This window comes from Cavia porcellus, unplaced genomic scaffold, assembly GCF_034190915.1.
Source record: "Cavia porcellus strain 051 isolate PalLab524CR breed Dunkin Hartley unplaced genomic scaffold, mCavPor4.1 scaffold_9, whole genome shotgun sequence".
Lineage (NCBI taxonomy): Eukaryota > Metazoa > Chordata > Mammalia > Rodentia > Caviidae > Cavia > Cavia porcellus.
In genome coordinates, this window is record NW_026947492.1 from 13,685,800 (window position 1) to 13,708,284 (window position 22,485).

The following is a 22,485-nucleotide window of genomic DNA, read 5'->3' on the forward strand; positions in this document are numbered from 1 at the left end:
AAAAAAGATAAACAGTAAGAAATCACTAGTTGATGTTTACCTATTGTCGTTTTACAAATAGTTGTTCGAGACACAAAAATGGAACATGTAAAGTGGGAATTCAAACAGCAAGACCGCAAACAGTTCTGTCCAACTTTCCAACAAAAACTTGGTAACATGGTTCTCAATCCTTTACACTTAAACATACATGCAGTTATCCATATCTTCATTTATGTTTAGATTAAACAAACTGAAGCAGGTTAAAATGTTCTGAACAACGAATAATAGTACTGCTGGATTTCACATCATTACACTCCGTGATCAGCACTGGGTACTATAGTGTCTTTTTTTTAAAATTTAATTTAAAGAAAGACTAAACAAAACAGAAAATGGGTATAAATAATACATAATTTCAAAGAAAAAAATAAACAGTAAATCACTAGTTGATGATTACAGATTGTCTTCTTACAAATAGCTATTCAAGATACTAAAGTGAAGCATATAAAGCGGGGATTCAAACAGTGAGATTGCAACCAGTTCTGTTCAACTATCCAACAAAAACTTAGAAATATGGTTATCCATCCTATACACTTAAACATACATGCAGTTATCCATATCTTCAATTATCTTGAGATTGAATAAACCCAAGCAGACTAATATCACTCTTAACAAAAAATAATACTATTGCTGGGTTTCACATTATGACACTCCAGAATCAGCACTGGGTATTTTAGTGTCTCTTTTTCTTCAAAGTATTTGTTCATCATGTGTCATAAGATCAGTTCTCATAAACTGTTTATAGATTCTACACATTCCTGAGTCTTAACATGTATTTCTATTCTTTCTGTATTAGAGGGAGAAACAAAACAAAGCAAGGCAAAATGAAACATATTCCTATAAACACATGAAATGAAATAAACATATACGACATTGTACAAAGAGTTCTACCGTGGTTCCTGTGTTGTCTCTTGTTATCTCCAATAGAATTGGCTATATCATCAGACATAGTATAATTGAATGTATCAGTATATAACAGTATTAATAAAAACACAACTTAGTATAGAACTTCAAAAACTGGCAGTTATCAAACCAGAATGTGTATTGTAGAGTCTTGTCATCTTCAGTGTAGTTGCCTATACTCTCGGACGATACCACCAATCATATCAGTTTTGAATAAAATCTTCTCTTCCCCATTTCTGTTATGCTTTTTTTTTTGCCATCAGTTGTCTGCTTATCTTCTTCATTCTGTTTTCTGCTCCATTCATTGAGGCCTCTCTGCCACTGTTCCTGGAATCCTAGTACTTTTCTCTCTCTCTAGAATGCCCTGCAGTATTCTCTATAGAGTTGAATTGGTGGTTGCAAATTTCCCAAGTTCCTTTTTGTCTTGGAAGCATCTTGTTTCTCCATTAATTTCTAGAGACAGTTTAGCAGGGTATATCAATCTGGGATGGAGGTTATTTTCTTTCAGGATTTGGAATATTTTGCTCCAGGCTTTTCTTGACTTGATGGTTTGTGTCAAGAAGTCTGCCATTATTCTGATAGGCCTTCCTTTATAGGTTATTTGTTGCTTGTCTCTAATACCTTTTAATATTCTGTTCTTATATTGAATTTCTGGGATCTTGATTGTTATATGCCTGGGTATAGCTCTGTTTTGGTTGTGGATGGCTGGAGTTCTGTATGCCTCATATATCAGAATATCATTTCCTTTTCCTATGTTTGGGAAGTTTTCCTTAATTATTTCTGTGAATAACCTTTGTAGTTCCATTGTTTGTATCCCAGCTTCTTCATTCACATTCTTTATTCTCAAGTTATAGATCCTTTTGTCATCTTCTAGCCTTTGTATTGTTACTGCTTGTTTCCTTGTTATTTTTAAAAAGTTTTCCCTTACTCCTACATTGCAAAATTGTCCTACAGTTTGGATAATTTATTCTTAGTTTCTTTCAAGCTGATTTGCCATCTTTCCATAGAGTTTTTAATTGCCTGGTGATCTCTTTGAATCTGCTTCATGTATTCTATATATTTTTTATATTCTTCATGAAATATTTCTCTCCTTTGTTTGAGTTCCTCCCTCCTTCTGTCTGTGTCTGCTTGAGGGGTGCTTAGTATCTCTTTTATTAATCTTATATCTTTCTTTATTTGGCTAAATATTTCACTTTTGAACTTGTTTATGAGGTCCCGAATATATCTCTTTATGTCCACTGGTGCTGTGTCTGATATTGCATGTTTGCTGTTCTCATTCTCCTCTGTATTCACCTGTCCTGGGTCAATATTCTCAGGGTTGGGGCCTGGGGACTTTTTTCTTGTTTCCTCTTCCCATCTTTTTTGCTTCTTCCAGGAGGCCTCTGTTTCTTTCTTTGTTGGTTATAGTTCTTCTGAATTGCCCTGACTAGGTAGGTGACCCTTCCCACAGCAGTGTGCTAGTGAGTTGCAGACAGGGACCGAGTATGCTAGCCCCTCCCCTCTGGATCAGCCAAGCTGCTGTGGCCTGCACTACTGTATTACTTTGTGCGGCCTCCCCTCCAGACCAGCCAAACCTCCAAGGCCCCAATTGGCCAGTGTGGTTAGTATGTGCCACTGCTGCAGGGACTTGACCTCCGATAACCTATTGGGTCTCAGCTGGGTCACGTGACCCAGGCTTAGCTCACTCCACCAATCCCGTTTGGGAAGGGAACAATTGACTGAAGTCACTGCTGCTTCGTGTACTTGCCAGTCCTTCCCCGTCCCAGAGTGTTGTTTGCTGGAGCCCCTCTATTTATGGAATGGCTCCACTCCCATCACTCACAGGTCAATGCAGGTGTCCTGCCAACTCAGCCCTCCATTGGGCTCACTGACTCCTAAACACAATGTAATTGTGCCTCCACTGAGTTGAAGTGGTGGGACCTCGGACAGCTCGGCAAGTCGTGGTGGGACCTCAGCCAGTCGCAGCAAGACCTTGGATCGTTGGCAAGTCACCGTAATTTCTTCTTGGGATGAAAGAATTCATCTCCCTCTGTTTGGAGCTCCCCACTCTGTATTATGTTGAATTCTAAGTTGACTATCTCAGGGAGCCTCTGTAGCCCATTGTCATCTATCTGCCATCTTTGGTCCTCTGAGACTGCTGAGTTTTTCATACATGACTTTCTATTATTGTATTGCTAGTTGTTTTATCATGAAATAGTATTGAATTTTACCAAATGATATTATACATCAGTTGAAATAATCATATGATATTTGGTCCACATGCTTGTTTTCTCTTTATTTTTAACATGATGTATTACATTGGTCGGTCTTCATATATTGAACCATATTATCTTCTAGGAATAAATCCTACTTGGTCATTATAAGTTGTGTTTTTAATACACTACTGACTTCCATTTGACAGTATTTTGGTGGAAATTTTTATATCAATGCTCATGAGGGATATGAATCTGTTATCTTTTTTATAGTATTTTTGTCAGCTTCTGGAATCAAGGCAAATGTGGCCTCATTGAATGAGGTATTAAAATATTCTCTCATTTTTCTATTATTTGGAAAAGTATAAGAAAGAGTAATGATACTTCTTTAAATGTTTGGTCAAATTCACTGTTGAACTCAGCAGGCCCAGGACTTTCTTTTATTGGGAGGCTTTGGACTATGGATTTAATCTTCTTACTAGTCTTAAGTCTGTTCAGTAGTTTTATTTGTTTATTATTTAGTTTTAGTAGGTTTTGTGTTTTCAGGAATTTGTCTATTTCACTTCTGTTATACAATTTGCTATTATATAATTTTCCGCAACTCTAATAATCTTTTAAATCTTTGTAATATTTGCAGTAATGTCCCCACTTTGGTTTCTGATTTCAGTAATTTTAGCCTTCCTCTCTCCTTGTCTCTCTTTCTTTCTCCCTCTCCCCCTTCCCTCCCTCCTGTCTGTCAATAGAGCTAACAATTTGTCAATTTTGTTTATCTGTTCAAGAGACCAAGTTGTGGCTTTGTTGTTTTTTTATTTTTAATATTCTCTATGCTATTACTCTACTATTTAAAATTTTCTTCTTTTTGCTAGATTTGGGTTTAATTTGCTCTTCTTTTATTCTAGTTTCTTGAGTTATACATTTAGGTTATTAATTTGAGAGATTTCTTTTTTAATGTATGCATTTATAGCTATAAAATTTCCTCCTAAGACTGTGTACCTAAATTCCAATAGGCTGTATTGTGCTTCATATTTTCAGTTGTCCTAAGTGTAATAATTCTCCTTGTGATTTCTTTTTGGATCCACTGGTTATTTAAAGATGTGCTGATCCATTTCTATAAATTTGTGAATCTTCTATTTTTTCTATTACTAATTTCTATGTATTGTTGGAAAATATGTTTTATATAATATGTTTTAAAATTTATTAACATTAATTTCTGAGTGAACATTGGTCTGTCTTGAAGAATATTTCCAGGCAATTGAGAGGAATGTGCTTCTTGTTGTTTAGTAGGATGTTCTATATATGTCTGTTAGTTTAGATAGCTTATTGTGTCATTTAATTACCCTACTTCCTTACTTATCTTCTGATGGTTTTATCCATTATTGAGAAAGGAATAGTAAAATCTCAAACTATTACTGTAGACCTCTGTATTATACTCAGTTCAATCTTATAACATTTTGCTTCTCATAATTTGATAGTCTGTTATTAGTGTGTAAATATTTACAATTTATAACATTTTTTATTGAAACTTTTAATAAAGCATTTAAAAAAACTAAAACCATTTAATTTGAAGTGTGTTTTGTCTGATGATAATAGCCATGCTTACTCTTGTTTGGCTACTGATTTCATGAAATATCTTTTTTATTCTTTCATTTTCAACTTATTTGTGTTTTTGTATGTCAAATGATCTCCAATTCCAGTTACTCAGGATGCAGAAGCAGACAATATAGTTGAGTCCCAGCAAAGTAAGGCCAATCTGAGTAGCATAGCAAAGCTCAACATTAAAAAAATCAAGTTAATGTCTATTAGGCAATGTCTATTAGTTGAATTATGGTTTTTGTTTTAAACCAATTGTACAAATCTGAGTCTTTTGATTGAAGAGTTTAACCCATTTACATTAATAAGTTTTAATTTCAATTTTAATTTCAATTTTGTTTTCAGTTCTAAAATTTTCTTTTAGTTCTTTTGTATGTCTTATATTGTTGAGAATTTGGGATTTTTTATTTGTTTTTAGTGTGTTTGTAATTATTTGTCATAACATTTTTATCATGACTCCTTTAAAATCTTTGTTTTGCAATTCTAATATCTCTGTCATTTTGATATTGGTAGTGACTTCTATTGATTTTCTTCTTTTTATTCAGTTTGAGGTCCTTATATTTTTTGTTGTGAAGGTAAAACTCTATTTAGAACTCAACATTGTATTTCTCCTTGTGGTTCAAGTTATTCCACTGGTCTGCCATATTTATCTTAAGTATATTGTCTTAAATTGTTATTTTAGTTATCCTTGTGGAAAATTTTTGTACTGTTATTATATACTGATATTATTATTATTTTTTGTATTAGTATTTTGAAGGTAGCAAAATACAACAGAATAAAACAGAACAAAGCCAATCAAGACAATGCAGTGAAACTGGTACAAAATGTCGCAGCAGGTTACTGGGATAACAGTAATAGGTACCATAGTATAACTCATTATCTTCACAATAGTTGTCCTTTCAATCAGGTATTACAAAATCAAACCTAATACAGAACATCATAAGACCTATTAAAAGAGTACTAAAAAAAGCAATACAATTAATCAGAACACAGCAAAACAGTGATAACAACATAGAGATGGTAGAAGGAAATTCCCCATATTTGCTATATTGCATACAGTCATCCTCCCAAGAGATGCTCAGACCTCTGGCTCCCATTTGCTAACGGGGTGGAGGATGGAATATTTGATTCTTAGCCCGCCTGCCGGTAGGCTCATAGCTGCTTACCAAGGACATGAGCGGGTTGCTTTGCTATCCAGCGCCCTAAGTTCCAACATGGCAGGGCTATAGGCTGATATTACTTAAACATTCTGCTTTAACTGACACATCTCTAATGGGTAAAGAGAGTCACCTGCCAGACAGAAGTAGATGTCCAGTGTTGCACGTCCAAGTGGGGCACTTCCTACTCTTAATTGATCGGGCTGGGTGTTCTGGGTCCTCACTGGGTCTCCATTGCTAGTTCCATATTGGGAGGATTAGGAATGCCTTGTTACTTCTCCACATCTGGTCACTCTCATCCCACTGTGGAGAGATGTCCTTTTTATAGCTGAATCATGGGAAAGTGTTGACAATACTATCCTTCCTCTGATACCACCCCTGGTGAGGAGGAGAAGTGTGTCAATACTGCTGGGTAAGGAGTGGAAGTTGCATGAGGTTTTTACTGACAGTCTGAGGAAAGGGGTTCTAACTACCTGCAGGGACAACCATTCTAGCTCCTTATGTGCTCTTTTCTGGTATTACCTAATGGATATGTTGAGGCATCTCACTGTAGACCAGCAGGGACAGAAATCTAAGCTATTCACTGCCTTTGCTAGTATGGGTGGCATAGGACATAGTATTTCTCTGCCTTTTTGGTAAGAACATTATGATCATTCTCTGAAAGTTCTCTATCTTGCTAGTCTGCTGCTCTCTTCATACTTTGGCCACAGAGCTGACTGTTGTTAAGGCTTTTCTTAATCTATGCCCATTGGCATGTCCAGATTTCTGACTTCTTCCATTCAAAGTCTTGGATTTAAGAAATAAAAAAGGAAACCTATGGAATACAATACCATGATTTTGGGTCCCAAGTTTACCAGTTGGCTTGCCATTTTCTGTCCATCTATGTTTGTCTTATATATCATGTCTTATATATAATCTTAAATATTATGATAGAAGGTGATAATTAAAAATCATCATCATTGTAAATAGTACATGGAAAGGCACATTTGTAATCTACTCAAGGGGACTTAACTACTCACGGCAAGAGGATTTACAAGTTCAAGGTCAATCCAGGCAACTTGAGGATACAGTTTAGTGAAAGCCCTGAGTTCATTCCCCAACACTCCAAAATAATAAATGGATAAATAAATGAGAAGGTAAATCAGGCACTCTTCATTAAGCAACTGCTATGTGGTTTTTATATATCCTCCACTTGTATTAATCCTCACAGCAAACCCATGAAGCCAGAATCATTTCCATTTTATAGTAAAGAACCTCGAGGTACAAATAGTTTAAGGAAAAATTTCCAATGTTACACCCTACTGAACGAGAGAACTGAAATCCAGACCCTAACCTGTTTCAACAGTGAATTGTGCTATTAGGGCCCATACTTCACTGGCTTTGTGGGTTTCTTTTAGAAGAGGGAAGACTGGAAGAAATTATTGTCTTTGGCTCTGTAGAAAGCTCTTAGTGGCCCCTTGAAGCACATTTTTGCCCAGACTACCAATGGCATTTGCAAAGAACTTATATTTTATATTACTCCCCTAAAACAATCTCAAGGTGTAATTGGAAGCCAGACTCCCTGCAAACAGATGGGGAATCTGTAATTGAGAGAGACGAAGTGACTTGTCTGAGACCACATGGCAGTAAACCCTGGAAGCAGACCCGGGAAGCAGGTCTTCCGAGTCAGGAGCCGGTGGGCTTTCCACAGGCTCCCAGCCCGGCCTCTAGATCGGTCTCAGTGCCATCGCTTTGTTCTTACCAAGCAGCCGTTCTGGTTTAGGCAGGGCTCATGGCAGTTAAATCAGGGCCTCTCTTCCAGCAGCCTCCTGGCTTGCACCAGTTTGCAGACTGCATCTGATGGAAACCTTATGTGGAACGAAAAACAAACCTGAAAACCAGGTCCATCTCAATATCTCCATCCGCTGGATAAACATCTCCAAGACACACGCACAGGGAGGCCAGGCTCCCTCTGCCAAGTTTTTAACCTAAAGTTTGGAAGCGGCTTGCATTTTCCATAGAGCAGTAAACTATTTTCATTCCTTTTACAGTGAATGACTCCTTATGGGGTGATAATTTACTTTTAACCTCTCTTTCAGGAACTGATGATTTTGCTTTCTTGCCTCGAAGGACTTGTGGGTTAAAAGAAAGGGCTCACTTCTTGAAGTTTTTCTTCTTTCCCCTCTTTGCTTTTTTCCTCTTTGAAAGTCTGCTATGTTTGTTTCAGGGCTTTCAGAGTCTTTGGAGCCTTGCCTCTCTATTCAGAGAGAACTTGGCTCCTTCATGGTGCCCCCATTCCTCTGCTGAATCTAATCTGACTGTTCTATTTATAATTCTTGAACAAGATGAATCTAGTCTTTGTGTTTCTGAGCAACAGCGTCCCCTCCCTAGGACTTGAGCCATTTAACCTCTGCAAGAATCTCTTTAATTTCTCTGCAATTTGCCAGAAAGCAGGCAGCTGAAACCCTATCAGGTCCTGGATCATATCAGACCTGCTTTAAACTGGCACCCTCCTCCATCCCCCAATCTCCTGGGAGTTGATTTAGGAACAGGGCTGTGTAGAGAAATTCTCAGCAGTGCTTTGGTGACGCCAGGGCAGTCTGGGAAGTCTGATAGGCAGGGGCCCATTCTCTGGAGGATGGAAAGGCTCAAAAATGGAAATTGTGCTACTTCTGTGCATGCCTCGGTTCCTCCCAGTCCCTTGAGGCTTATACACACATTATGGGCTATTTACCCTTAGCCTTAGAGTTAGCATTAAGTTATTTTTCCTAGGACCCCTGTGGCCTCTACCTCTTAGAAAGGGAGACAAAAAGAAGAGAACGGACTTATCCAAAGTTACATAGCTGGATCGTTCAAGAGTTCATACCATCACGCAGGTGTATTGGCTGACTGTGTCAATTTGAGAAGTTTAGAAGTTTAACGAAATCAGCTCAGCAGTTGTATAGCCCAGGGTATAGAAGACCCACCCTTGGGCAGCGCATCACCTGGATGGCATAAAGGGAAAGTTAGGAAGGACAGATCTGCTTCTGTTCTTCCGAGGAACTCCAGTCTGCCTTCAACTTGGAAGTCATCTTTTGGCTTCCAGGGCAGACTCCGGCTTCCTTCATAAACAATTCAGCCTTCTAGCGCAGACCCACCGGCCTCTGGATTCGGACTTGTACAGGGGCACTGCAGTGAACATCAGACACTGGGTGGAAACCTTCGCTCTCCATTGTGCAGACCCCCTCTGCTGGCTTCCTCATCTGACTCTGTGAATGACCTTGAGAGCCAATCTTGTAATTTCTCATACATTGGTGTACCTTGTGTTATATCTCGTTTTTCTAGTAAAATACATGAGTAATACAAGTATCCAGTCTTAAGCCACCATGAACTTGTGAAAGTACTAATTATCTCACATGCATGAAACTACCCCCATTAAACACAGTTTTTTAAAGTATCTCTTTCTTCTGCTTTGTCTAATTGTTCCCTGAAGCCTATCCTCATTTTATCCCAGTCTCTACTTCTATGTCAGAAGAAGAGCTCTGTCTCCAGGGAATAGAAACTGCCTCACTGGAATGTAAATTTTACAACGAGAGATTCTTTTTAAGTTTTTTTTTTTATTTTAAAGAGAATAAAACAAAAGGGAACAGAACAAAGCAAATCAGAACAGAACAGTGCAAGCAACACAGCACTTCGCAAGCAGACATCTGGACAACAGTAGCTACCATAATGTCTCTTTTCTTCGAAATAGTTGACATTACCTTCACACACATTAATACCTAGCATAACAATATAGTGTAAAACCATTCAAAAGAATGAAAGAATACAGGACTTCAAAACCAAATAACAGGAAATGAACAATGGCTACTATAATACCTTATTTTCCTCAAAAAATTTCTATTCTATTACATATAATCAAGTCAAATAAACCACAACAGGATAGAACCAATCAAAACAGAAGAACAAAAGCATGGTAGGACTTCAAGATGATAGTAAATCAACAATGGCTACCATAATGTGTTGTTTTCTTCAAAATAGGGGTTCATACCATTACACATAATAAAATCAAACAAAACAGAATAAAATCAATCAAACAAATGAATGAAAGCATTACAAAACTTCAAAGCAATATAATAGGAAACCATGATTATCATAATATATCCCATTGTATTCAAAATAGCTGCTCCTACCATCTGAAAGCATAGAATCTAACAAAACAAGACAGAACAAAGCCAAACCTAACACAATTGTGTTAAATAATGCAAGAGTTCAAGATAAGACAACAAGAAATTGACAGGAGTTTCCACCTTTCCCTCCCAGGTGTTTCCTCCGCTTTGCTCTGCATTAACTATTTTGCTTTTGGATCCCATAAGGAGTCTTAACGAGGGAACAAGCCCTAGAATTGCAGGTTTGGAGGAAGCAGGTCATTAAGTTCACAGTGACATACAGAGCTGTGAATTGGCTTTCTTGGGTCACACTTGGTGACCAAGCCAGGATTACAGCCTGAGGTTCTCTCCTTCCAGTAGTGGGCATTCCACTCTCTTCAAAATTCTGCTGGCTCCTCGTGATTCTTGAATTTGAATGGAATCTGGAATGTCTTTTCAGACAATTCTTTTAAGACTCACTCAGACTTGCCTGATGTAACCTTACATACATTTGTAACAAGAGGATATTCTATCATACTCTTAAATTCAATCATATTTTAAACCCATTTATCATAAGCTTCCTTGTAAAATTAATGTAAAAGAGCAAAAACATTTTTTGACTTCACTCATGTAATTGTGAAGTCAAAAAATATTTCTTAGTTTATCTTCTTTTCTAGCAAGATAAACTAAAATGATCTTTAATTTTGAGTCAGTGTGTCTCATTGAACATATAAAAGTACATTTACTCTTCAAAACTACTGATTTTGCAAAAAGATTTCACAAAATGGAAAGACATTCTTTGTTCATGTATAGGAAGAACAAACATTGTGAAAATGGCCATCTCCTAAGATTGTTATACAGATTAATGCAGTTCCAATCAAAATACCATTTATATACCTCACAGATGTAGAGGCAATCATTCCTAAAAGTCATACGGAACCAGATGAGATCTAGAGTAGCAAAGGCAACTCTAGGTAACAAAGGCAAGGCAGGAAGCATCACAATCCCTGACTTGAAATTATACTACAAACCTACTATGATAAAATCAGCATGGTACTGGCAAAAATACAGACCTGAAGATCAATGGAATAGATTAGAAGATACAACCATAACTACAAACACAGTCAGCTACCTCATCTTCAACAAGGGACAAACCTGTTTCTTTGGTTGAAAGATAGCCTCTTTAATAAGTGGTGCTAGAGTAACTGGCTTTCCATATACAAAAAATTAAAACTAGATTGATATCTATCACAATGCACATATTAAAGTCAAAATGAATCAAAGATCTTATTAAACATCATATTAAACAAAGATCATATTAAAACAAAAACATTAAATCTGCTGGAAACCAAATTAGGTAGAAATCTTGATGACAAAGGAGTAGGTTGAGAGTTCATGGACAAAAATCAAACTGCATGGAAAATACTTCCTAGAATCAACAACTGGGATCTCATCTTATTAAAACGTTTTTTCATGTCAAAGGAAATCTCCAACAGAGTGAAAAGAAAACCCATGAATTGGGAAAATATCTTAGGTAACTGTCTCTCAGACAAAGGATTTCTATCTAGAACATATAAAGAATTTTTTAAAAATCAGGCCCCCAAAATTCAACGGTCCAATTCAAAAATGAGTAACTGATATACACTTCTCAGACAAAGAAATTTAAATGGCAAATAAGTATATGAAAACATGTTCAGCATCACTGATCATTAGAGAAACGCAAATTAAAATAACACTGAAATTCCATCTCATCCCAGAAAGAATGGCCAGGATCAAGAAATCAACCAGTAACAAATGCTGGAAAGGCTCTGAGGGAAAAGGAACCTTTCTCCACTGTTGGTGGGAGTATAGACTGGTGAAACCACTGTGGAATTCAGTGTGGAGACTCCTCAAAAAGCTAGGATTAGAGATTCCATTTGACCTAGCTATTCCACTTCTGGGCATATTCCCAGAAGAACTGAAAACATCATATCATAGTGATATATGTGCACCCATGTTTACAGCAGCACAATTTGTAATAGCCAAATTGTGGAAACAACCCAAGTTCCTATCAAGCAATGGATGGAAATGATGTGGTGTTTTTATACAATAGAGTACTACTTAATTAAAAAAAAGGATTACATTGAGAGATTTATAGGTAAATGAGTAAGACTTGAGACCATATACACAAGTGAAATAAACCAGACTCACATGTGTAAATACTATAAATACTACACTTTCTCTGTAGTGTAAGAGATGGAAAGAGTAAATAAAACCCAAAATCTACAATAAATACTGTGAAAGGATAAGAAAATGCTCAAAGGAGTAAAATAAACTGGGGTAGGGGAAAGGAGAAAAAAAGGGAAGAAAAAGGAAAAAGATATAAATTTGCTTATATATACATAAAATATCTAAAATGATTATACTACCAATTCTATTAGTTCTTGGAAAATAACAGTTAATACTCATATGATTAGACCAATTTTGCAAGTTTATATGGGGTAATCTAAGTGACTCTTGAAGATAACTATATTATAACCGTTGTTAAGTTCCTATCACCTTGTTTTGAAAGCCTATATAATTATTGTTTTGAGTTTCTTGTAGCTGTTGTTTGTATGCCTCTTGATTTTTGTTTTTCTTTTCTGTATTTTTTTTTCTTTAAAAAAAAAACTAGTGATTTTGCATTCAAATATGACACAGGTGCTGTTTGGGCCAAGACCAACTTTATATAATTCCTATTGAGATCTAGGTGGAGAAAGATAGTGATCAATGGCTTCCTACACGTGTGACTGTGTCAGCATCCTGGCCCTGCTCTTTCCATGACATACTTGTTATGGTCTGAGAACTGGTGGTCAACTTAACGCCAGCTGGATTACATCAGCATGCATTGAGAGAAGATGCTCCACCTGAGGAGGGTTGCCAGGATAAATAAGTGGAGAAGAAGGGAGGTGTTGAGAAGGATTGAGGCGGTAAGGAAGCATTGTGGGTTCTCCTACGAGTTGCTGTCTGAGCTTTTGGTTCTCCTGGAAAGGCTTTGGTCCTCACATCAAGCATTGCTTCCTGGCTTTGGAGAGGAAGACATGTGCTGCTTGGTCTCCAGGATGAACTCATCACGCTATTTCCTGGCACATATCCGACTGTGCTTGTCGTTGGAGGAGCTCGGGGCCTCCGTGTCACTGAGGATGGCTGTGGTGCCTTTCAGGATAGCCCTGCTCTTTGTTGTGAGTGTGACTTCTCGGCTCCAGCGGAGAACCCTCATCCCACTAGCACAGCTCCTTCATCCTGCTGGCATAGACTTTCTGGCTTCCACTGCTGACCCTTGGGTCTTCCCGGCATGGATCTGTAAAAGAGACTGGTGTGAGTCCTTACTGTGGGCTCTGGACCTCCAGTTGGACTCGTGGAAGGCATTGTTCTGAGCTCTGGATTTTATCTGGACTCATGTGGGACAATTGCCGTGGGGTTTAGGCTCTTGACTAAATAATCTATGTCTTTGGTGTTGAGGATAGATTTCCTGCGTTTTCTTGTGTTAACTTCTGGTGACCATTATAAAAATATTATGAACTCCATATCCTAATCCTAGTTGTTCTCTGTCTACAACCCCTGACTACGACAATACCTTCTCCTTCTGGATTCAAATTCTTAGGAGCAGAGGGTTTATGGACTTCTAGGAAAGCACAGAATAAGAGAAAATGGAGGAGCTCACTTGTTCGCCTCACACGTGCCTTTACTTACAGTCAAGCAATTTCTTCCAATCAGTGAAGAATATGAATATTTCCCTAATTCATAGACACGTGGAAAATACCATTCTTAAAAATTTCTTAAGTGTCAGACATTGAGTGACACTCTTCACCAACATTCTTCTCTTTTAATTTGTACAGTATCTCTGCAAAACAGGCACAGTTATCCCATTTTAATGAATGAAAAAGAGCTAAAGTTTGAGACCACATAAGGAATAAATGGTTTAGACAACACTTAATTCAAGTCTCTGATCACAAAATCAGCTATTGTTATGAATGCTTTTGTATGCTTTCTCTTATAGAATATGTGTAATACTTCTCTGGTGTGTGTGTGTGTGTGTGTGTGTGTGTGTGTGTGTGTATGTGTAGAAATGGAATGATGGAATGGCTGAGTCATGGAAAATGTGTAACTTCAACACTGTAAGTCAAATTTTTCATGATGAATCTATTTATATTCTGCTCAGAATTAAGAATTTGTCTTGCTCTGTATTCTTGCTAACACTTGATGTGATCAGAATTTTTAAAAATGTTTCCTGATATCACATGATACTTCATTGTGCTTTTAATTTGCATTTTTGCATTACAATGAGATTGTTTTTAAATGTTTATTATTGTCTCTTCTTTCTTGGTGAATTCCTTATTCATAATTTTTATAAACCTGTGTTTTCTAGTTCTAGTTGGTTTGTAAGGGTGTGTGTATGTATCCAAAACATAGATTATCTGGATTCTAATCCTTATATGATTGTATAACTCCCCCCAAATATCTTGTAATCTGTAATTTGATTTTTTGCTTTTTAAATGACTTTAAATAATTTGGGTAGAGATTGTGCCTACTTTGGTAAAATTTTTCTTAAAAAATCTAAACACTGCTGAATGAAGTAAACCTTACATGGCCTCAACTTGAATAGACTGTTGCATTTTAGTTAATTTAAGTGATCAAGCAACCATCATTATAACCCAGTTTTAGAGTATTGGATCACCCCAATCTTGCCTAAATTTGATCACCATATGCTCCTATTTTCTGGCCCAGCCAGCTATTGATTTGTTTTGAGTTTCTAGTGCTGCCTTTTTTTAGAAATGTCACATAAAGATATACAATAGTGTTCTTTGGCATATGATTTCTTTCCTTTAGCCCCGTGTTTTGGAGGTTCATCCACGGTGTGGGTAATATTTTGTTCCCTTCAATTTTGAATGGCATTCCATTCTTGGTTAGCCCATCTTCTACTTAACATATGCTCTAGTTTTTGGCTATTTGAATTGTTTTCAATTTTCAGTTGTATAAATAATTTTGCTATGAACATTTCTGTAAAAATTTTGGATTGATATTTTTGTATTAATACATAAAGTGAAATGGCTGGGTTGTATGTCACTTCTATGCTTCACTTTTAAAGAAACTGGAAAAAAAAATACCTGAAACTGATTGTACCCATTTTATCTCTAGGAAAATGTATGTATTTTTAAATGGGTGAGTTATTTGAATAGGTATTTCACCAAAGAAAATGTATGAATGGCTAATAAAAGCATGAAAATTTTCCAACATCATTAGCCAATAATAAAATGCAAATTAAACCATAATATAACAATAACCCACATAAGTGGCTTTAGTAAAAAGATGAACAAAACCAAGTGTTGATGAGTTTGTTGAGAAATTTCCCAATGTTTGATCACTGATGTATCTGCCCAAGTTTCGAATCCAGCTTACTGGAAGTTACCTCTGTGTCTGTTTAGCTAACTGAACAGTCAATGATTTGGTAGAAATTGTGCCTGCTAATTGATCAGTGTGTGAGTACAGAAATTACTTGGACATACGAGATCTCAAGTCTTTTTTTATTTTTTGGGGTCTTCCTCATACATGTTTATTTTCCAGTCACCGAGATTAGTATGCAAAGTTTATGCAGTTACATGGCTCTCTTATTTCCAGAATCTCCCCATTAAGTTTTTGGCTAACGTGTCACCACAACTAGGTTGCATTCTTGGACTAACAAATTGAAAAGTGTTTCCACATATATCTTTTTTACCGAATTTGCCACTTTTACCTGGAAAAGCATGTTTTTTTTTTTTTAACCTCACATGCATTAGTCAGTGTTTATGAGACACACAGATACGATAGAAGATATTCAAATATACATTATAATTTACAAGTTGGCTTACAATGGCTGCCCACAGAGCTGGGTGTGGGACAGTGCAAAAGGTCTGTCTGCCCACTTGGGATCTGAAGGATTCAGTCACGGGCCTGGTGGTCCCATGTGAGCTTCAAATAAGGATGCTGAAGGGACTGTACCAGAAAGCTGAAGGTGAGCATTCTCTGTTGGAGGCTAAACAGTCTGCTGAAAGCCAGGAATGAAGTCCAAGGTGAAAGCAAAGACTAGAGCACCTGGGGAGGAAGATGAAGGGATCTTTCCTCTTATGTTTTCCCCTTTGTATAGCACTGTGGTGGTAATCCTCCCTAGGGTGGCTTTTCCACACCCAGAACTATGCTGAGGTGATTTAGTTAGTGTAATTTATTCAAATTGATAAAATAGTTCAACTGTCACATCACCCCATCCTTCTATCCACCGTGATTACTTGAGCTGACTTCCGCTGGTTTTGCAGCATGCCCAGCACTGAAAAAAACTACTGTCTTTGACTAACAAAGCTGTAGCAAGGGATGAAAGCAGACTCCATCAAGAAGATTAGATGTCATAAGTGGGCGCAGCTTCAGACCATACTCATAAGCGAAATAAATCAAACTCACATGTATAAATGCTGAATAGTCTCCCTAGTGTAAGAAATGGTAAGAATACATAAAAGTATGTGGTAATCATGATTCCTCATTATATTGCTTTGAAGCCTTATAATGTTTTCATTCATTAGTTGGAATGGTTTTATTCTGGGTTGTTTGATTTTATTGTCTGTGATGGTATGAACAGCTATTTTGAAGAAAACAAGACACTGTAATAGCTAGTGCTGATTTAATATCATCTTGTTTTGAAGTCCTACCAAGCTTTTGTTCTTCTGTCTCCATCGGTTTTATCATGTTGTATCTTATTGGATTTTATTATATGTTATAATATAAACAAAATTTTTTATGGACAAGGAGATAATATAGTCATTGTTCATTTTCTGTTAGTTGGTTTTGAATACCCTGTAATACTTTCATTCTCTTGAATGGTTTTATACTATATTGTTATGTTTGATACTACAGTATATGAAAGTATACTCAAATATTTCAAGGAAAGAGACACTATGGTAGCTACTGTTATGTTGGGTTGTCTTGTGGTGAAACACTATTTTGCTTAAATTGTTCTGTTCTGATCTGTTTTGTTATGTCCTCTTTTATCTTAATCTTTTTAAAATAAAAAAAAAGATTATATGTCTACTGTTCTTACCCCAAGCTCTGGTAGGTTTTGGGGACAAATTCTTCCCGACTTATCATCTGTCCCATAGTTGATTTCCAGAGCCATCAAGTGGTTGATTTTGACAATTCTTTCACGTATGGTTTTTGAAATGTCCTCTTGATTTTGCCATAGCCTCTCCAATTATGTCTGTAGGTACACAGATACTTTAATGTAATATAACAAAATTTATCACTATTTTCTTATTGGTATTATGATTGGATGATTGTGTCCTATCCAAAACTCGTGTTGAAATGTAATCTGCAATGAAATGGTAAGGAGAAATGTAGCTTTTAGGCAGTAACTGAGATATGAGGGGTTTATCTTCAGGAATAGGATTAAGTGCATTAAAGGGTTAACTGAGCCAGTTAACTTGGCTCAGTTGCTCTTCCGCCTTCTATCACGTGAGACCACAGCACTGTTCCCTGTCAGAGTTAAGTATGCCAGGTATCATTTTGGAAGGAGAAACACTGCATTATTTCTAGATAGGGCTACAATCTTGTACTTTCTAGTCTCCAGAACAGTATCACTGTCAGTATAGTGATAGGAGTCGTGCAGGTTTTTGAATCTGTACATTCCTCAAGGTCTGTACCAGGTCTGGAGCAGTGTGAACAAGGCATATGCCAAAGATAGTGCAAAGGTGCAAAGAAATAAGGACTTGACCTTGAGGGCTACTACAAACCAATGAGGCAAATGAGGAGTCAGAGCTGTTTCAGGTAAAGACTGATAAAGAATAGGTTACATTCTATCTAGATATGGGTTTGAGATTTTGAAATAGATAGTCGAATTGTCCAGTAGGCCATCAGGAGTTTTGGTTTAAAAGCTGAGAAGTTCTGGCCAGAGATAATGCCATGGGAATGGCCTGCACACAGTCAGAGCTGTGAGGTGGAAGGTGGTTATTTGAGACAAATACACAGGAAAGAGGGTACAGGGTGCAACTTTGGAGGTGAGAGTAACCAGGATGAGTAGATGGAAGAGAACAGGAGAGAGGTGCCATAAAGTCAAAGAGAGAAAAATACAAAGGTACAATTTCCTGTGTTTGGACTCAAAATACACAGTAATATCTGGGGTCTGATACTTCCTCCTTTAGGCCATATATCTGAGAAAAGGGAATTATTGAATTTCTCAAAATATTTTAGGTGAAATCACTGTTAAACTATTTCATCCTAAGGCCCAGAAAAACATATCTTTTCCTCCAGATCAAAGGTCAATATATTCTCTAACCCACTGGCTTCAATCTTGTTTGCCTTTTTAGTTCTTAATCTCATAAAAATAAGTGTGTTATTTTGAACTCAGTCACAGAAGGAGTATCATATAGTCTGTCTGCTTTTCATCACAAGTATCATATAGATTAAGATTTTATGTCTTCTCCAGTATAAAAATGATCGCATAGCTTATGCTGTCTTTTTTGATATTCATGTATCACAGATGTACAGCATTCAGTCAACATAGACACATAAAATTTCAAAGGTAAGATGGACCACAGAAGGCATCTTTTTTAGTTCACAGATGAGAATATTCAGGACTAGAGAAAGTGCGGTGACCTAACTGTGAATTTGAGACAGAGATTGGATTAGAGCCCAGATCTCCTGACTTGAAATTCTCATGATTCAGAACCTTATCAGCAATGAGACATAAATCACCCTTTCTCATGCCAACACACTATTATGAACTAATAATCTGTTCATTTTATCGATAGCTATTTTCCTAGTTATGATTCCTTTGTTTATCTGAAAGATATTAGCTGGTTCCTATAAACATACTATGTTTAATTTTTTAAAAGTTTTTTTATGTTTGTTTATACTGAATGGAAACAGTCAAATAAACATGCTATTAGCCTGCAAACAAAAATGTCAACTGAGGCAAAATTCATTAATTTGTTGATGATTCCCTTGAAGTATATGTATCAATTATCTTCAAATTATCTTTTCTGAAGCACAAATTGCATTCTTACAAAACATATGAACTAACATTTTTACAGTTCAATGTATTTACTAAAGTAGAAGTTAACATCTTTTTTAATTCAATAAATATGATTGAGTGCCTACCACATGCTAGGCCCTAGGACCTAGAGTAGTAGATAAGATACGCAAAGTCCTTCATGAAATACATAGTATCATGGTGGAAGGGCAGACAACAAATTTGCAGATGATGTACTTTTGAGACAGGGAGAAGACTAACAGGATAGAGATGGTTCTACACAGTATAATCCACCATGGCTAGGAAGAGCCACAGTATTCAGGATTCCTGGAAAAGTTACTCCAAGGTGGAGACTGTATATCTAGAAATTTTATTGTGGGAACTTTTTCAGGGCAATGCTATTATCAAAGTGACAGGCAGTCACAGCAAAGCTTCAACCTCCCAAGCCATAAAGAAGTTTGGGTTGCCTGCAGATGATCCTGAATTGGGGCCAGAGGGCCAGCTTTTAGATTTGTTTATTAGTCTGTATTGTACACAGGCTTCTCTGGGATAGAAGAGATCTCGGGTGAAGTGGACCACTGAGGGCCATCTATGAAAGGGTGCAGCTGGGAGGAAATAGTACTTAAGTCCAGAAAGGGGCCTCTGGGTGGACTACCAGAGTGTCCACTGTACCTCTCTGAATAAGGATTACGTACCTGAGCTGAGATCTGGATGCTGTGATCCCATTGAAGTCTGGGGTCAGTATTGTTATTGGGGTCAGTATACAGTTTTGTATCTGTTTGTTTCTTAGAAACTCAAAAAGGTGAAGCGACCTTCTCCAAGAGACATAGCTACCAGGAAGCAAGATTTTATGTTTCTTGCCCAGTTTTTTCCTAGTATGACCTGGATTTATCTTGTTCTGTTGTTGCCCATATTTGTGAAAATCTCTGGGTGAGCATTTCTATAAACACTTTCATGAGGGGCTGGAGACACTGTCAGCACACTACATGCATTTCACCGTACAGTACAATAGAAAAAGCTTGTAAGGCCATGTTTGCCTCTTTGTTCAAATAAGAGACTCTGTATTTCTACGGAATAAAGCTTTAGAGTTTACAAAATTTTCAAATAATATACTGATGACTTAGTTAAAAGAAAAGCAAGTGGAACAAATTTCCCTCGACGTTACTTGTTCCAAAAAGTCAAAAGGTTAACACAGTCGTTCCAAACATCTGCAAATGTTTTCAGCCTTCTAATCCCTAATCTTTCTTTGATTTCAGGCACAAGGGGAGATTACTAGGTTGCCATCGTCCTTAGAGTCAATTGCTTAAAGTTTGTTTCTTCAACCTTTGAGTCATTCAGCCCATCTTCTGTCCATTCTGGGCTCCAGTCAGTGTCTTGCATCTTACATTTCTCTGTAGTTTTAAAAGCACCTTTTTTGTGTTAGTTCATTCAATCCTTGCAAAAGTACTGCAAAGCACTGGCCTGTATCACCCTCACTGATAAAGAAACGGAAGCCTTGAAAATTCAGTGACTCAGGTACATCCAAGCCTTTTGCTCTAAGATTACATGTTCTTTCTCTGACCTCTCCACTCACAGAACCTGAGGTGGCTCCTTGGAGGGTGCAAGGTGGGTAATATATAAGAAAAAAGACATGAGAATGAGAAGAGAGTAATATAGTTTGAAATAATTGGGAAAAGGCATGTAGCTTCCTTAGATCTCGGTTTACTCATGGAAATGATAGAACTAAGGTAGGTTGAATTTGAGGAATTTCCTCAACTTTAAGCATCTTTGGTTTTAAAGAAACAGCAAAGAAAAGGAAACAGATGAATACAAACAATGAGACAGCAGCAGCACTACAGCAAGAGCAACAACAACCCCACAACCGCAGACACCACGGTATCGCAGCTCTGTATACATCACACTAACTACACCGCGACTCCTTGTTTGGAGTTTTGCCAGCCACTGCAAAGCCTTCATCTCTAACACTGCACTGCTCGGGTTTCTGCTAGTTTCCTTGCTACCAATATCACTGTTTCACACAGAATGGTGAACAGACTGAAGAGATCAAATTAAATCCATTTCCACTTTAAGATGGGAAATCTGTTTGGAACAATCAAGCGAGTTTGGAGCAGCAAGCCTGGGTTTTCAATTGCCATCAAATGGTAAATTGCTTAGTGTCAATTGGTGTTAAGTGAACCGATTTGTACTCAATTAATATACTGTGGTTGGGAAGGAAGAAAACAATTTCATTTAGCTAGATTGTTCTTCTCTAGGTTCTGTGTGGGCTTCCAGCAGTTTGCTGGTCTCCTCTGTTTCTCCATCAATTCTTTACCCACTGTTAGCTGCATCCTCTGTTGTTGAGGAAGACAGGTTTGCAGCACTTTATTTTAGGCTTCTTCATTCTTTGCAATCCCACCTAGGGAACGGTTGGTGCAGGCCCCCAAGTAAAAGCATTAGTGGTGTAAAAGAGTTAACAAAGCTTTCGGAAGCATTTCATCTCCAACCAGCTCCAATCCACTTTTAAAATTTACCCCAGAAGACTCCTGCTGGAGGGTGCAAGAGATCAAAACAGTGCTAAGGTGACAGGTGAGATGTGTGAGGACCTCAGTGGCTCCATAAGATCTGGAGATTACCTGACAACTAATGATCTGGAGATTACCTGACAACAAGCACAGAGGAAATATTGGTCATCCAGCAATAGCCAGCTGAAATACTAGCATACAGAAGCTCAGGTAAATCCATGTGGGAGTGCTGCCCAAATAAAAGGACACCCTGTGGACATGGGCTGGCCAACAGGAACAGGATGAGGAAATACAGCAGCCTCATTTTCACACATATAGATTTTTATGCTCCCTTTGGTTGGTAATTTACATTTATATAGACTCTTTCAAACTCTGGGTTCTGAAATGGTTTTACTGGTTTATATGTATAGGATACCACTTTATATAAGCAGTTGGCTCCGTATGCGTAAACAAAACCTGACCATCTGTATTTAAGTGACAGCATGTGGCCGAGACTGGTCATTTGAAGCCCTACCGTACTTGAACTCCCTTCCTTGAGTTTTTTTAAGGGACCATCAGTATAGAGCAATGTCATTTGATGATCGCTTTTGTCTGACTTCCCTTGATGCACGCTGGCTGTTTCCATGCTGCTGTTACGTTTATGCATGAGCATAGCTAGATGAGATGTGACTGATCAAAATACAGGTGACAACTCTTCTCTCCTTTGGTCTAAATATAAAATGTACCTTGTACCTCTTTCCACAAACCTACCTAAAGAAATACAGAGGAGAACAAGAGCATATGAAGAAATCACAACATAGGTTGTCCAGCTCTGCAAGAGTGTTAATATCTACTGTTTCTGTGGAGAGAGGGAAACATTAGGAGAGATTCCTCGTCTGGAGTCAGAGGCCTGGGGCTGAGTCAGGACACTGAAAGTGAGGAGTAGTGAGGTCTTAGGTCACTAAACCTTAGTTTCCAAATATAACTTGGAGACACACTGATTCTGTTTCCTTA

At 37.5% G+C, this 22,485-nt stretch overlaps 1 long non-coding RNA gene across 2 annotated transcripts in view; it reads right to left on the reverse strand.

Annotated features, from left to right (window-relative positions):
• Positions 1-9,433: 9,433 nt before the first annotated feature.
• The window catches only part of LOC106028256 (uncharacterized), a 34,321-nt gene continuing 21,269 nt past the window's right edge, over positions 9,434-22,485 (reverse strand). The window contains exons 5-6 of one of the 2 annotated variants that reach the window (XR_010049678.1): positions 17,066-17,221; positions 9,434-13,300 (exon numbers count right to left, since the gene is read on the reverse strand). This is a non-coding gene — a long non-coding RNA (uncharacterized LOC106028256). Of the gene's footprint in view, positions 17,222-22,485 lie in introns of both variants that reach the window. The other variant, XR_001201862.3, reaches the window with a different exon arrangement.